General features: G+C 39.2%; 1 protein-coding gene across 1 annotated transcript in view; it reads right to left on the bottom strand.

The window, feature by feature from the left end:
• LOC139717677 (uncharacterized) overlaps positions 1–18248 on the bottom strand; it is a 609026-nt gene that overhangs the window by 68107 nt on the left and 522671 nt on the right. The window lies entirely within an intron of this gene.

The raw sequence follows: 18248 nt of genomic DNA, 5'->3' as shown, positions 1-18248 counted from the left end.
CCCTTCGGAATTACGAACCTTCGGAATATTACGAACAGCACCCATCCGATTATCAACCTTCGACATCGATCGCTGCTTACTGATTTTATCAACCTTCGACGTCGACCGTAAATAACGTATTTGATTGACACTTTCTACGTCGATCGCTGCACATTAGATTGGCAAACCGTCGAAGTGTCGATCGCTGCCTATTTATTTACTGGTTCCCCAATATCTGACTTAGTTACTGATTTAATCTACCTTCAACATCGGTCGGTCATTATATTGTAAGTGGCCACTTATTGTCTCGAGCTTGATATTTCCCAATGGCGTTCACGTCCACACACACACACACACAAAAAGAAAAAGATCTGAGTCTTAAAGGTCTAACGAGGCGTGAAAGTCCTTGTGTGATGCTTTTAATTGTGTCATTCACAATAGTGTCACGGTCCCTTAGATGGATGAAAGAGGCGCGGATCTTAAGAAGCCACTTGAGTTGAAGTTTAACACCGTCTGTCTATTCTTAAAGTACACGATTTGTAGGGAAAAAAGACAAAGACAAAGAGAGGGAGAAAACAAAGAAAACGTAGGAGAGAGAGAAGGGTATGCCGAAACCACCAGAGTGGCATTATGTAATCAACAAAGCTGCGTTTAACTTTACTCGAGTCCCCGAGAAGTGGTACTACACGTGCATGCATAATGTTTATCTTGGATACATGTACTGTAGGTACCCTTCTCTCCTTTCATGATAACTTGTTTATACGTATCACATAACTATATCAATGCATGTTTACGTCGCAATTTGTCCAATCGGGGTTTTCCCTCTTTAAGGAGTGCTTGCTTTCCAAGAAAAAAAAAGACGGATGAAATTAATGATTATGAGCAAAACTGAATGCATTTAAGCAGCGGAATCGCGCTACATCAATAGCACTCCAAAATCTTCGAGTGATCCCGGAGGTCACTCCGAGTGAAAATGAACATTTTCACTCAAAATTCACTCCAATTTCACTCTAAATTGACTCCGTTTTAAATGTATCCACCCCTTCAGGTGTGAATGTTTTCATTTTTTTTTATTTTTTTTTTTTTTTAGAGAGAGAGAGTAGGCCTACTGTGCATTGGAATACGAATCTCTGCTGTGCAGCGATATTATGATCGCTATAAAAACGATCAGTTCGATGAGCAAAGCACGTGCTTGCCCTGCCAGCAGTGAGTGCGCCATGTGGTTCAAACATACTCATCTTGTGTGCCCAGCGTGTTTTTATCACAGAACTCTTGTGTGTAGAGTTCTGTCGATTTTACGTTATGGTCAATTCATGACGTGTGAGTGCTTCGACTTGACGCCTGTGAGATTGACAGGTGCCGTTTATGAAAATGAAAACTGTCAGTAGTGACTATCAATCCCAAAATCAGTTGCTATAATAATCAGACTAATTACTTAAATGTAGAGTTACATGTAGTTACATGTATTTCGAATGACAATGCGCACATCCCCTTTATCATCACACTTTTGATACGGCGGACAGAAGGCCGTTAAATTTCATTGCTCTCAATGATTCGATACAATCATAGTTTTTAAAAGGTCCAATTAAACAAATCGGATATGAAATCACGGTTACAGCTCGTTATTCCGAAGGTTCGTTAGTAAGGTTCTTTAGTCCGAAGGTTTGTTAATCCGAAAATGAAATAAGGTTCGTTATTCCGAAGGTTCGTTAATCCGAAAATGAAACAAAGCTCGACTTACTTCGAAGGTTCGTTACGGACCCTTGCCTATATCATTTCGGATCCTATATCATTTCGGATCAACGAACCTTCGAGATAACGAACCCTATTTCATTTTCGGATTAACGAACCTTCGGAATGACGAACCCTATGTCATTTTTGGATTAACGAACCTTCGGAATAACGCCGCAAATGTTCGAATCAACAAACCTTTTTTCGTTTTCGGATTAACGAACCTCTATGGTTTAGGGAATTTGTGTGTTTCGGATAAACGAACCTTCGGAATAACGAACAGCACCCGAAATCACACCGTCTTTATCTTGTTAAGATATAAGACGAAAAAAAGTCTTTATATGGCAGTGTCAAACATTCTTTTCGAGACGTTGTTGCCCCGATTTCGTTGCTGTTCCCACGGCCCTCAGTTCATGAACTTGCGATGTTTCTTTATTGCGTGTGTTTCTAGCTTGTATTTGGCACTCACGGAATGCGCGTACAGTATGGTAGGCTACATACTCGTGCTCTTGTTGTTGCTGAACATTTCCCCTTCACAGTGATTGTGTGGCATGATCGTTGAGTATGTTCAGATGGTGTTAGTGCGTTGATTAAAATGCTACCACAATAGGTGCACGTGTGCTATACAACGATCTGAGGTCTTTACTCCGCGCTGCTTTCTTGTTTACAAACATTGAATCTTGGTGAACTTAATTCACTATCGTCCCCATGCTAACATGCAAAAGAAGAAAACGCTTTTGTTCTTGTTTATGTGTATACCATGCAGTGAACAGAAGGTAGACCTGTAAACTGTGCCGCTAGGCCCTAGCTGTAGTTTGCACTTTGACGGATTGTCACTGCTCGTCTACTGTTCGAAGCGAAATGAAAATCAAACTAGAGATCTCGTGCTGTATACTATCTCGTACTGTGTACTATATACCATATTTAAAATGCAATTTGTGGTAGTACTTGTCAACGCTGTGTTTTTGGCTCAAACTTTTCTCTCTCAAACTTACTTGGTTACGCAGGGGCGGATCCAGGGAGGACCGCAACCGGCGCCCGCCCCCCCTTTTTTTTGTTGAAACAAAATAAATGTAAAAAAAAAAAATGGGGGAGGGGTGCGTGCCGCGCCCCCCTTTAATTTTGTAAACGCGCCCCCACTTTACGGAATTCCTGGATCCGCCCCTGTTACGGGATATAACCTATCAGAATCTTCATGTAGTAGGCCTATTTCTTGTGATTTTGGTGCAAGCTGCATGGCAGTATTGATTTTGAGACACTTCTATGGTCCGTCAGCACCTGATTCTCTTTATGTGACGATGTGCACGTGAAAAGCATTCAAACTTTCCCATGTTTTTGCTCTTGCATTAAAGGCGTATTAATTCACCACGTACATGAAACAAAACCCCCATAGTTCTGAAATGTGAGTTATAGGGATAGAAACAACCGCTGGAAAAAAAAAATGAATAAGTATGATCGAAAATACAGTTCGCTATTCCGAAGGTTCGTTAATCCGAAAATATGAGGTTTGTAACTTGTTATTACAAAGGTTCATTTATCAAAAAGTGAAATAAGGTTCGTTATGCCGAAGGTTCGTTAATCCGAAAATGAAACAAAGGTCCTAATTCCGAAGGTTCTTTACAATCTATAAGAGAAATACTGATATCTCCTTATATTCTAGGCTTTATTACAAAAAATTATGTAGGATGCTTTGCACAACGGACCTATTATGCATCACATGTGATATCTAAAACATCTTTTAAATCACTGCTCCCAAAGGTAAACATATGACCTTTGTGTATCTACTCGTTTGTGTGTATGTGTGTGCGTGTGTGTGGGGGCGGGGGAATAGTTTCCTTCTTCTTCTTCTTTTTTTTTTTTGTTAAGAGTTTATCTTAGTTGATCTTGATACAGTGTACCTCTTTCGGTGCGCCCTTTCTCTTGTTATGTCACTTCATCAGTTTCTACATTTTGAAGCAAAGTAATTTGTTCAAGCATTGTGTATGTCCTCGTAACCGTAATGTGTCATTTTGCGGCGATGAGTTCAGTTCAGTTCAGTTCAGTTTTTTATTTCTGCATTTCAAAATCAATACAAATCAACAAATCAACAAAATACTTACATAGTCATTTACACAGCTAATATTCGTAACGTTTGGATCTTACATACATTTTCTTTTCTTTTTTTCAAGAACGAATATCATATATGAAAGGAAGCAATAGGAAATGATAAAAATGAAATGCAGGGGACCATCATCATAAGCTAAGCTTGACAAGGATGATGGCCCCAGGTAAAGAGATACATAAAGACATAAGTTGGTTCTAGTAGGCCCTATTATCGCTGTGAAATGTAATAACGTGTTGAGAATAACAGATTTTTGTTTCTGAACGAAAGGAAAATGACGGAATTATTCTTTTGATAACCAATGTGGATGACTACCTTCTATAAGTGATTTTGGTGTGAAAAGAGAGTTTGCTCAAAGAAACGCTTCTCATGAATGGTCAACGAAACAAAATACATCATACAATGCAACGTGACTCGCGTGCATTTAGCAAACGAAATGTCTAGACCTCCTTTAAGTTCAAGTAAAATGCAGAAAACACAGAATAAGAAAGCAGACAAACTAACAAATATGGAACTGGAGAGGGGCCGTCAAAGGCGGCAGACAAACTAACAAATATGGAACTGGAGAGGGGCCGTCAAAGGCGGCAGACCCACGCCTAAGTACAAAGTCGGGGTAAACATAATGTGCATTCGGTCATCTACCAGAATTCGGCCACTTAATTGCCAGTGTGCTTTATCACCAGCCAGTGAGTTCTACCAAAGATCGTACACTGAAGTGTACGATCTTTGGTTCTACAGTCACATCACACGCAAATCACATAATTACACATACGGTATTAACACTCATTCACGTACAGGAAAGTCCTTAAGTCTCCTCCAAAAATCCATCGAAAATCCCAAATTCCACCGTCAAAAGTGCAGAATCGGAACTTTTCCAAGCGCGCGCGAATTAAGTCCAGTTTTAAGAGTATTGTCTACGCGACGGGTCGCGGAAAAAGCGCTAAAAATCGAGAAATACGCCGTTTTCTTGCGGGATATTTTGATTATAGCAAGCCGAGAGTGTGATGATATCAAAGGTCGTATGAGTGTACGATCTTTGATGGTATCCACAAAAGCAAAAAAGAAAAACAAAATTTACGTACCCCCTAGGCAATTACCCCTATGATTAGTGTCTACGGGAATTATTCAATGCAAGGGTTGAATGCAAATGTCTACTGCACCAGTATTCGGCCACCAACGAGCGCCGCAACGTCCCCGGTGCAATTTTGCACCAACAGTGTAGAGCGCGATGCATTTTCAGCGGCCTTGCACACGCATTGACATTGAGCACGCATATCGTGCAGTGTGACTGCGACCGAGCAAAATGCTCCTCCAACGAAAAAAACAATCAATGTTAATTTGAAAAATCATCAAAATACGGGCCAGTTTGTGATGACGGAGAACGAACTTTCATAAATCTAGAAGGACATAGTCCCTCAAATAGGCCTAAACGTAAATTTCGGAATTCTTACGAACATTTGAGCAGCGAAGTCGGATCGTTGGGGAGTTTATGTCTTCGTATGGTAGCGGAAAATCGCAAAGTGAGAAACGGGAAATTTTCGGAATGGTCACTATACCATGGGGTCAAAACTTCAAGGTCACACAGAATTTGCAAGGGTCAACCGATTATCACCAAAATCTAATCGATTCTTTCCTGTCATTATCCAAACATTCCCTGAACATTTCGTGCAAATCCGTTTACCCGTTCTCTTGTTATCTTGTACACAAACAAACAAACAAACAAACAAACAAACAAACAAACAAACATACATACAAACTAGAGAGGGGCCGTCAAAGGCGGCAGACCCACGCCTAAGTACAAAGTCGGGGTAAACATAATGTGCATTCGGTCATCTACCAGAATTCGGCCACTTAATTGCCAGTGTGCTTTATCACCAGCCAGTGAGTTCTACCAAAGATCGTACACTGAAGTGTACGATCTTTGGTTCTACAGTCACATCACACGCAAATCACATAATTACACATACGGTATTAACACTCATTCACGTACAGGAAAGTCCTTAAGATATTAGTCTCCTCCAAAAATCCATCGAAAATCCCAAATTCCACCGTCAAAAGTGCAGAATCGGAACTTTTCCAAGCGCGCGCGAATTAAGTCCAGTTTTAAGAGTATTGTCTACGCGACGGGTCGCGGAAAAAGCGCTAAAAATCGAGAAATACGCCGTTTTCTTGCGGGATATTTTGATTATAGCAAGCCGAGAGTGTGATGATATCAAAGGTCGTATGAGTGTACGATCTTTGATGGTATCCACAAAAGCAAAAAAGAAAAACAAAATTTACGTACCCCCTAGGCAATTACCCCTATGATTAGTGTCTACGGGAATTATTCAATGCAAGGGTTGAATGCAAATGTCTACTGCACCAGTATTCGGCCACCAACGAGCGCCGCAACGTCCCCGGTGCAATTTTGCACCAACAGTGTAGAGCGCGATGCATTTTCAGCGGCCTTGCACACGCATTGACATTGAGCACGCATATCGTGCAGTGTGACTGCGACCGAGCAAAATGCTCCTCCAACGAAAAAAACAATCAATGTTAATTTGAAAAATCATCAAATATCAAAGGTCGTATGAGTGTACGATCTTTGATGGTATCCACAAAAGCAAAAAAGAAAAACAAAATTTACGTACCCCCTAGGCAATTACCCCTATGATTAGTGTCTACGGGAATTATTCAATGCAAGGGTTGAATGCAAATGTCTACTGCACCAGTATTCGGCCACCAACGAGCGCCGCAACGTCCCCGGTGCAATTTTGCACCAACAGTGTAGAGCGCGATGCATTTTCAGCGGCCTTGCACACGCATTGACATTGAGCACGCATATCGTGCAGTGTGACTGCGACCGAGCAAAATGCTCCTCCAACGAAAAAAACAATCAATGTTAATTTGAAAAATCATCAAAATACGTGCCAGTTTGTGATGACGGAGAACGAACTTTCATAAATCTAGAAGGACATAGTCCCTCAAATAGGCCTAACCGTAAATTTCGGAATTCTTACGAACATTTGAGCAGCGAAGTCGGATCGTTGGGGAGTTTATGTCTTCGTATGGTAGCGGAAAATCGCAAAGTGAGAAACGGGAAATTTTCGGAATGGTCACTATACCATGGGGTCAAAACTTCAAGGTCACACAGAATTTGCAAGGGTCAACCGATTATCACCAAAATCTAATCGATTCTTTCCTGTCATTATCCAAACATTCCCTGAACATTTCGTGCAAATCCGTTTACCCGTTCTCTTGTTATCTTGTACACAAACAAACAAACAAACAAACAAACAAACAAACAAAAAAAAACAAACAAACAAACAAACAAACAAACAAACATACGGAACCCTTTACATAACCCCCTGCCGATTTTCATCGGCGTGGGTAACAAACAAACAAACAAACAAACAAAAAACAAACAAACAAACAAACAAACAAACAAACATACGGAACCCTTTACATAACCCCCTGCCGATTTTCATCGGCGTGGGTAATTAATGACCGCAGACGTAACGTAGGAAAACCTGACACCTATGCTTGAAGAAATTCCCACAAAAGCAGAGCGCAAGATAAAAGAATACATGTGCGTAGTCCATACAGGTCGTGATGCGCTCGGTCGAAATGCGTATGTCGCAGTTTACGAAATTTTAGGCATGTCTACACGTGTATATATAAATACTTGAATTCTACATACATTGTATAGTTTTATCTTTACAATAATATATAAAACAACCCCTTTCCGCATCCCTAGAAGTCATAAAGAAAAAAAAAACGAAAATCGCCCGTAAAGTTCAGGTTATGTTCAAGCTCACAACCCGTTCCCCCCCCCCCCCCCCCCCCCCCCCCCTGATGCAACAGTCCTGCTTAGCGACGGCGTTAACGCTTCATCGCACACACATACATGGCGACAGCTTGGGTGTGTGAGAAAATTCATTCTTAAATGGATGCCCCCCATGGCACTCAGGATTATCACTGACCCTCCTATGCCTTTTGTCTATCCACCCTCCTGCTTTAATCCCCCTCCCTTCACCTGTTGGCCTTCTTGCCCATGACCTCCCACCCTCTCCTTTTGTTTTCTTTGTTCCGTGTCCCTAGCCTGTCCCTGACTGTTCGTGTTGTGTGAACTTCTTTATAATGTGATTGCTTTCCCTGCCTGATTATCATTTTGCCTCTGACGAAGATTCTGCTGGAATCAAAAGCTCAGGCCCCTTTAGAGTATAGACTCCATTTTACTCCTTTGGCACGCCACTGATATTCGATAAGCAGTTTTCAGCATTTTTGTGTTTGTTTTTGTTTTTGTTTTGTTTTGTTTTGTTTTGTTTTGTTTTTGCTACTGATAATTAGCCAATCACAAGACAGATATAATTCGATTCTAACCAATACCAAAATACGGTTGCCTGAATGTAAACTTTGGTGTGTTTGTGTGTGTGTCGGCTGCGGTGTAGTTTGAAACAACAGAAACAGAAAAAAGAAAGAGGCACGCAATGTGTGCTATATACGAAAAGCCTCATTTACCGAGAAAGTTGATCGCTTCCATTCTCCTCCTATGTTGTTGTCAATGGAAGCTAAAGAGAATGCTTTTAGCAAGTATACCAGTACCTAAAGAGGACCTGAGGAACCCGTTGTTTTGAATGCTGTGCTCGGTACGAATTCAAAACGCAGTCGAAGTTATCAGAATGCCATTATAACAGAACTGATAGCTCTATAGAAAACTTGTTTAGGTCAGTAAAGGTTGCCGTAATGCAATCTTTGTGGAATTGACTCATTACCTGAGCATTTTGAAAAACGTGTAGAGTACTTTCGTTTTGCATATAAATGTTAAGAAATAGTTTGAACTATGAAAATAAAAAGGTATGGTTACTTCAACGATGTTGAATAGTTCGATTAGCCGTGATGCATAAAGTGAATTCATGAATTCATCTGACTAATCCTTACCGATTGATGATCACTTCTATAAGCCAACAGTTAAGCTGAACTGCTTTGGAGTGATAAGACGCCAACTAACGAACAAAATGCCACATTGAATCGCGCGATTTTCAAACATTTTTGTGAGCGTCACCCGACCAATTTCAAGTGACGAATGTAACACTATTATATTACTGTATAATAGCAGACTGCTTTACAATTTGTAAATATTACGATCAACTGTTAATAAAAAAATGAATAAAACGATGAGGCAAAGTTTAAGAAATGAATAAATGCAGATGATCATGCTCAATATCTAAAGCAAGATCTCACAATCAGTCACACGGCGATGTATTATGCTTCATTTACATGTTATTTGATTTCTATAAGCTATACTTTCTTTAAAATTGAAGAACCCTTTCCTGTTCTTAATGAATTTGTTTTAGCCGGGTTTTCGTTAATGGTTTACTTACAAGGAAACGCTATAGATGACCTATACATACATGACACACTTCCGTACGTTGTTATAAGGATCTGTTCTTTTTTAATGAACTTGGACTTGGTCAGTGGGAAGATGAAAAAAAAAATAAGTGTACCTCTTGATGTGTTATATGAAGTACGGGTAATTGCGAAAGGGTGTATTCCCGCCTTTTCTAGACAGGTAAACGATGAAAACTTGGTACATGTTGTATGCTATTGTAATTATTATAAAATCCTGTAGCCAGAACTGATTTTACGATCATCTTTAACCTTTCAGAAAGTTCCAGTTTTCAACTTAAATAGTAGCGATAGCTTGTAAGAGTAAATTAGCATCCCTCTGACTATTTTTGGTCAATATGCATACTCTTAACCCTATTCTAACTGGGGGGTCAAATTGACCCCCCCCCCCACGTTTCGCGCCACGATTCTGCAACGCGCAAAGATTTTTTCATTGAAGTCTTCCGCATATTTTGAGACCAAATTTGCGACGTCTGAGTACACCGTTCTGAAGTAACGTAATGTTATGCAAATGCATGTCAACCGGAAAACAGCTCAAATTCATGATATCGTGTGCAAATTGAATGCAAATTGTGTTTTTTGGTTAAATTGATATAAATTAGAGCATTTCATCTTTGAACCATTGAAATTAATCAATTCTAGTGTAGATAAGCCTGAAAAAGTGCCTGCAACAAATTTTGAAAAACAACACAAAACAAAAGGTCGAAAAAACAATAAAATACATAAGAAATTAACAAAACAATAACAAACAAAAGAAATTGATTTTGACTGTGCTTTATTTTTAAATGAAAATTGATTCATATGTCTTGAGGAATTTTGACACAAAAATTTAGCAATACTTCAGTGTTTTTTATGGAGTTATAGGTGAAAATATGATTTCATGCACAACTTTGCATAATTAATTTATTAAAAATAGAAAGGCAATATTTTTCTATTGTATGACCATCTAATCTTGTAGTTGACATCCAGCTCTATCTTCAGGAAAAATTTCGCAGCGATCGCGCGATCGGTGGCCGAGATCTGAAAGGGGGGGGGGGGGGGGGTCACCCCCAGTAAAAACTCCTCCCAGTTAGAATAGGGTTAAGCCAGCTGGACAGAGCGATCAATGGGCGCGATTATCACCACGCGTGGTTAACCTAAACAATGCTCGGCCGGCTTGTTCGGTTTCAGTGTTGTTTTTTGTTTCTATTCCCCCCTTTTAAAAACGAAGGTTCCTTAGTCCAGCCATTGTTTTCGCTTCCTGCTCAAGACATTGAACAGTTCAGCAAAGCTGAAGTTTAGATCACTAAACGGCGACATGAACTCATGATGATAATAGGACTTAGATCACAGCCGAAAGTGCGCTCCTTCAACTCTAGAATGAGAAAGAATACCCTGTCTGTGTTCAAAGTTGGCTTGGGCGGGAAGCAGTTACCTTTATATACAAACATGAAGAATATTGTTTCATTGTCGGTGAGCTTCAACGATCTCGCTAAGTAGGGAGGACGCGTCAATCACTCATAAGTGAGTGCGTCAATCACCCGAGCAATATATTTCCAGTTTACCAGTTTAGAAGTTGGCACATAGTATACACACACACACGGTATAATCATTATGTTTATACAGTACTGAGTATTATGCATATATAGAAACTTGATTTTTTTATGTTAATCGTTGATTCTCTATTATAGGGGTCCTATATATTGCAATCTTGTAACATCATTTCAATTTTCATAATTAATCTCGTCTCTATTATAACATGCAATATCGCCACTTTTTTATCTTTTGATCTGTAAGTGTTCGATGTATTCTTATATTCTATGTATGACGGCGATAGATGCATGTTCTCACTTGCTAATGTTTACAATGTTTGCTTGCTTATGAAGTTCTTGAAAGGAGTATAATGTCAGCAAGATGAAATAATAATTTGTCCGTGTATTGATAAAAATGAGGAATAGCGGACGATGAAAAAAAAAAAAGGTTTGAATCATGAATTGTCGGATGACGTCGACAGGTTGATGATATAAATATTAGCGTATCATGGGAAAGATTAAGTAATGATGAGCCCAATGATATCGCAGGGCTCCAAACTAATTTTCATTTTTTGACCACCAAAATCATTGATTTCTATTTTTTTTTGTGGCCAAAAAAATCAAGAAAAACATAGGAAAAACTAAATCGGTCCTACTAAAAACAATTATTAAGCATTACTGACGTGACAGGTACCCATGTCTAAAATAAATGAATACAAAAGTAGATCATCTTATCACCATTATTCTGAATTCTAAGATTTAGCAAATAGGCTTATAGATAATTATAAAAGTTGATGCCTATTAGGTGGTCATAACTTACTTTTGGGATGAGAAAGTGGTAGCATTTCCAGATTGTTTGTTTTAGCATTGTAAAGAGCCGAAAGTTACCGCTATTCATTTCTGATTGTAAAAGCAATTATCCAACATTCACTATAGTATGTTAGAACCTTACGGAGCCGAATATTACCGTTAATCATTTCAAATATACTGTATAAAAGCAAACAACCGACATTCATTTTAGCATCTTATGGAGCTGAATGTTACCCTTATTGATTTCCGAATGTGAAGCAAACATCCTCTATTTATTTAAGCATCATACTGAGCCTATTTATACCATTAATCATTTTCAAATGTGAAAGCAATTATCTGTTATTTATGTTAGCATTGTACCAGAGCTGCCAACCGTTCCGAAAAATTCGTATACGAAAAATCGAAGAGAATACGACAATATGAAAACGTCCTTAGAAAGTACGAATTCACAGAGGGGAAAAATAATGGGTAAAAATATAGCAAACGCACGTCGTACGTGCCATGTTATCTGTATTCAGCTGGGATATCGATGCAACGCGTACGCACCGTATGTGGAAAGCGCTGAATAGAAAAATGTGCGCACACGCATATCGCTGCTTGCGTACTGTGTACACCGAACAGAACTTCGCGCGCGTGAATCCCTGTCGCCTACGGACCCTGGATGTTTACATGGATTGCCGTGGTATCCCCATGTGTGGCCGGCCGGCTGGGGAGTGTCTGCACACTGTAGCCAGCTGCCACTACAGTACCGCATGAGGCGGGGTGAAAGCGTCCCGTTGTTCAATGTCTGCTTCTTTTTCTCTTCTTTTCATCCTCTTGTCCCTTGCCTCCCAAGTATGAAATGATTTTTAGAGTGTTGTGTGTTTTTTTATAACGCTATTGCATCATTTTCTGCAAGGAAGTTGTAGAGGTGAGTTTCTGTTCGTGTATTGATGACTGATGTGCACTGCCCTCTGCAGTATATGTGCAGGTGAAAAGCGTTCGAACTTTCTTTCCCGAGTATCGTGGAAACTCGATTATTTCTAGGCCTATTAAAGGAGATCTCATATAACAGAATACTTATAACTAACTATTTTCCGGTCAAAATGAATCAATTTCCTTTGTTTTGTATCGTTTATTGACTTGATCCCATAGGATCTCGTCGCAATACCGAGTTTCATATGTGTGTTTATTTTCGCGTAGCTTTCGGTGCTGCAAAACTTTTGCTAGGGCCTAAGCTTACTACTAAACTTCGTTTTATTTCCGTCGTTTCTCACACCTCGTTTAGTACGATTTCTTCCATTTTATATCACTTTATCCGTTCCCTTTATACTTTGAAGTATTTAAACGTAATTCTCTTAGTGTCTCGCACTGTTATTTTCGTAACGGCGATTTCTCCGCTTCGCTGCAATCGAAGCGACGGAGTTTGATCCCAGCCGCTTCGATGTGCTATTTGTTGTCTTTCCTAAATGTTTGTGTTGTTGGGAGGTGTTGATACTTTGTATTTGTTATTGAGTTTCCTAGGTATTTATCTCGAGGGATTATACGTGTTTCTTAATGTTGATCATATATAGGAAAAGGCTAAAATGATCTTGAGTGATGTCTGATAGTGATGATAACTATGCTGGTGACTGGTGTAAAAAGACGGCTTCCTGTGAATGCTTAGCGTACGTGACGTTTGTTTTATTTCCCTTTCCCTCTAGTCTTCTTTCCCCCTTACTCTTCTTTCCCCTCTCAAGAATGATTTAAAAAAAAGAAATTACGTACACCTCACAACAAAACGAACCATGTGCTATAGCAACTTTCGTAAAGTTAAATCTAAATGTTCAATATCAGCAAAGAATAAGGCGAAAACACGAATGACAACAAATAAAAGCGAAGAGATTGTGTATGCAGTCTCTTCGGCTCGAAGAAACTTGACACCCCACCCCTCTCCCTTGTGGAAATTTCCACAAAAGCAGGTGCCACACCCAGGTGCGTGCCAGACGAAAGAATGCGCGCATTGGAATAAACAGCGTGTAAAATATCCTGGAAATATGGAAGAACCAGCTCATTAGTTGAATTAAAGGAATAATTCCAAAGATATCATGATTCTATGTCTATAGCCTTTCTTTTGGCGCATAGTAGGGAACATCGAACAGTCGATTATAGTGTACTTGATCGAATATCTAATGTTCCCTGAACAATAAAAAAAGGATAGATTATTCAGTCAATTAAAAATGCAATCACAGAAATACATGAAAGGTCTCGTATGCCCAGACAAATTCACTACGAGTATGTCCAATGAGATGCAGTTATCACCTGGTTAGACAGCAAAATACAACGTGTAATGACAATTAATTTCAGTTCACGCGCATCAAAACTGCTTATTACTTTTCAAAGTTTTGGCTATCAACATTCGTTCGTGGGTGTATTTTGTTTGTTTGTTTGTTTGATGTGTTTTTCCCTCGTGAAAGACGTAATGATTTCTTCATATCGAACGTAAACTGCATGTTTACCGTAAACAAGCCATTCAGCTCAGCTCAGCTATGGCGCATTCGATCCATCGAACTTGCAGTAACCTCTTATAGGCAGGAGCACATGGCGCATTCATTTAAACTTGAAAATGAAGCCACGTGTTTGCACCACATCGGCGCTTCCACACACAGCGCGGCATTTTGCGATCATCGTTATAGCAGACTTTCCGATTCCAGTCAGGGGAAAAGGAATCGGAATACTTCGAAAAATACTGATGTTTAAAATCCAATAAAATGAAAAAAGCCTGAAAACAACGCATGATTATGTTTTGATAGTACATAATTGGAAACACAGAACAGAGTTTTGCATCCGCTCACACAGAAGCTCTCTTGAGAAGATCAAGCATTCCCCGTCCCCTGCTAGAAAGTGGAAGCTTCCATAATCAGCCCAGAAAGTTTTTGAAGGTACAAACTTGCACTTGTACACATTCATTGCGAGAAAGCAATCAATCAACGCTGAACATTGCGTAGTTTAGAATCTTTATCGTGCTGGTGACCAGCTGGATGCTTCGGCATGTGTCATAACGTTATGTTTATGTTTAGAGCCTGTAGGCCTCATAGCAAAAAGAGGGAGATTGAAAAAAAAAAAAAACTAATTCTGGTGGAAAATACGAATTTTGGAGCTGCTGAGTATTAATTTGTGCTTCCAAAGGTTGGCAGCTCTGTCGTACGGAGCAGAATTCAACAGTTAGTCATTTGCAAATATAAAAGCAAACATCCGATATTTATTTTATCATCGTACGGAGCCGAATGTTACTGCTGTACACTTGCGAAAGTGAAATGAGTCATCTGACAATTATTTTATCATATCGTACGGGGCCGAATGTTACTGTTTTTCAGTTTTTGAACGTCAAGGCAGACATCAGACAGTTGTTGTTTTTTAACCATCAAACGCAGCCGAATCATTTTGAAATTTAATAGCAAATATCCGACATTTATTTCAGCATCGTACGGAGCAGAATGTAACTGCTATTCACTTATTTTTTGTTATTCATTTCTGAACGTCACAGCAAACATGCGTTATTGATTTTAGCATCTTCCGGAGCTGAATGTTATTGCAATTTACTCTTGAACATAAAAGCAATCATCAGACATTTATGTTATCATCGTATATACAGAGTTGAATATAATTGTATTCATTTCCAAACCATCGAACGCAGCTGAATGTTACTGTTATTCATTTCGAAATTTAAAAGCAAACATACGACAGTTATTTTAGCATCTTATGGAGCAGAATATTACTGCTATTCACTTCCGAACGTAAAAACAATCATCTGACATTTACTTTAGCATCTTCCGGAGCCGAATGCTATTGCTATTTACTTTCGAAGGTAAAAGCAATCATCCGTCATTTATTTATTATCGTACGGACTTGAATATTATTGTTATTCATTTCCGAACGTCCAAGGGATCATTCGACATTTACTTTAGCATCTTTGGGAGCTGAATGTTATTGCTATTTACTTCCGAACGTAAAAGCAAACATCAGACATACATTGTATATTTTATCATCGTATATACGGAGTTGGATATTATTGTAATTCATTTCCGAACATCAAAGCAATCATTCAACATTAATTTTACCATCGAACGCTGCTGAATGTTAATGTTATTCATTTCGAAATTTAAAAGCAAACATCCAACCATTATTTTAGCATCGTATGGAGCAGAATATTACTGCTATTCACTTCCGAACGTAAAAACAATCATCTGACATTTACTTTAGCATCTTCCGGAGCCGAATGCTATTGCTATTTACTTTCGAAGGTAAAAGCAATCATCCGTCATTTATTTATTATCGTACGGACTTGAATATTATTGTTATTCATTTCCGAACGTCCAAGGGATCATTCGACATTTACTTTAGCATCTTTGGGAGCTGAATGTTATTGCTATTTACTTCCGAACGTAAAAGCAAACATCAGACATACATTGTATATTTTATCATCGTATATACGGAGTTGGATATTATTGTAATTCATTTCCGAACATCAAAGCAATCATTCAACATTAATTTTACCATCGAACGCTGCTGAATGTTAATGTTATTCATTTCGAAATTTAAAAGCAAACATCCAACCATTATTTTAGCATCGTATGGAGCAGAATATTACTGCTATTCACTTGCGAGCGTAAAAGCAATCATCTGACATCTATTTTAGCATCTTCCGGAGCCGAGTGTTATTGCTATTTACTTTCGAAAGAAAACAAACATCCGTCTTTTATTTTATCATCGTACGGAGTTGAATATTTTTTGTTATTCATTTCCAAACGTCAAAGGGATCATTCGACATCTACTTAAGCATCTTCCGGAGCTGAATGTTATTGCTATTTACTTTCAAACGTAAGAGCAAACATCCGACATTTATCAAAGCAAACATTCGGTATTTATTCTAGTATCATACGGAGTCAAATGTTACCGTGATTCATTTCCAAGATCTAAAGCAAAAATGCGACATTTATTTTTGCATCTTATGGAGCCGATTGTTACCGCTGATCATTACCAAAAGTAAAGGCAAAAATCCGACTTTTGTGTGGCCCGCAAAATTTCAGCAGTGAAATTTGGGTGGCGCAGGTCGTTAAAAGTCGTGAATAGCAGACGCGGTGTCGGATCCATGAGGCTGGATGATCGTAACCGATGCCGATATGTTCTAATAATTATTGATACTTGAGTGATGAACGCATGTGCACAACTTCCGCAGGTGTACTTCTTTAGAAAGAAACGAACAATCAAGGCAGTGGACATCAGAGTGTGATCAAATCGAAAATCGAAAATCGGAATTTGATGAAAACGGGGAAAGCTGGAACTCCATGAAATGTATTTTGATTGAGCGGTCAAAATAGAACTTGGTTAGATATAACGGGAATGTGCCCTTGAATACCCTCGTCCACCCTCGTCCACCCTCGTCCAACACGCGTCTATCGAGACGCAAATTCCCTAGGATGGATTTCCCGTGCGGGCGGATGGACTCGTCCACTGAACGCGTATACCCGCGGGTACCCGCGGGGATACGCGTGAGTGGCCTCGTCCAAATCTCGGAAAAGCGTGACGTTTCCCGCGGTCGGCACTGTAATCACACTATTCTACCAAAAATGTTCGAGATAAACTGCTAAAAAACACACTTTCCTGCCCATTTTATGATACCAAATTTTAGCATAATGTAAAAGAAGACCCGCTCTTTCAGAAAATATAAAAAAGTCAAGTTCGGCTAGGCTGACCCATTTCACTTATTTTCAGTCCTCACGCAAAATCAGTGTGTGCGACTTTATGTTCGTTTTGAGGTGCACGGTCACATATTGAACAAAAACCGACTTGGGTTCCCAGTGCATTGTCAAATAACCCAGTTTCTACTGAACAGACACACCAGCTTTTACAGTGTCTGCTACAATCTTTTTCTTTGGGCAATCCAGAAGATTGAAAGAATTTGCCCCTCTCCCAAACCTGACGTTACCCTTAGGTGTTCAGCAAGGCCAATATCCCACAGTCATAAAAACAGACTCAATATCATTGCCTTGAAGAGCATAAATATCCTGGCAATTACAGAATGTTTAATTGCCAAAATAAATATCGAATCCAGATAAAGAATACATGTGAATGAAAATACGAAAAAAAAAAGAAGAAGAAGAAAATAAGTGCAAGTGGCTAGATTATACACATGCTAAAAGTAGGATTTGCTATCCCAAGGAAATTCACTTGGTAACAGCAGAAGCTCAATACATGTTTCAATGTATAGCAGCATTAAAGAGGAAGATCAGATCAAAAAGCTGCTGGCATTGTGACTAGCTATGGCAGAAATACAGCTTAGAGGTCAATATCTCAAAAACAAACACATCAACAACAAGTCATTCCAGGTGATAAGACATGAAATGAGAAACATCCCTTGTCTGCAAAAGCTACTCAATACAGCAATGAATATCAAGCCATAAAAGCTGTGAGCCCTTACACTACAATAAGACAGCGTGTGAGGTACTCTAGGTGTGCAGATCCACTCGATGCAAACTGCATGCAAATACACTATAAAGCGAAGACTGACTATCGCATGCTTTATACTGTACCTCAGCCACAGGTGGTGAGATGAACCGTGTATAGACTAAATTTCAAGCAGCCGGTTGACATATATACAGTACATGCCGAACATCTGATTTGCTTTTAATACCCAGCAAAACGTACTGTGTGATTGGTACAAGCGCAAGCAATAAAGCAGTATAACAGGAAGTGCCGTCCGCTGTTTA

Source organism: Diadema antillarum, unplaced genomic scaffold (genome assembly GCF_040938485.1).
Source record: "Diadema antillarum isolate AM-2024a unplaced genomic scaffold, OU_Dant_1.0 scf00000080, whole genome shotgun sequence".
In the NCBI taxonomy this organism is placed as follows: domain Eukaryota; kingdom Metazoa; phylum Echinodermata; class Echinoidea; order Diadematoida; family Diadematidae; genus Diadema; species Diadema antillarum.
Note: the sequence above shows the minus strand (reverse complement) of the source record. Positions and strands in the feature narration are given on the sequence as shown.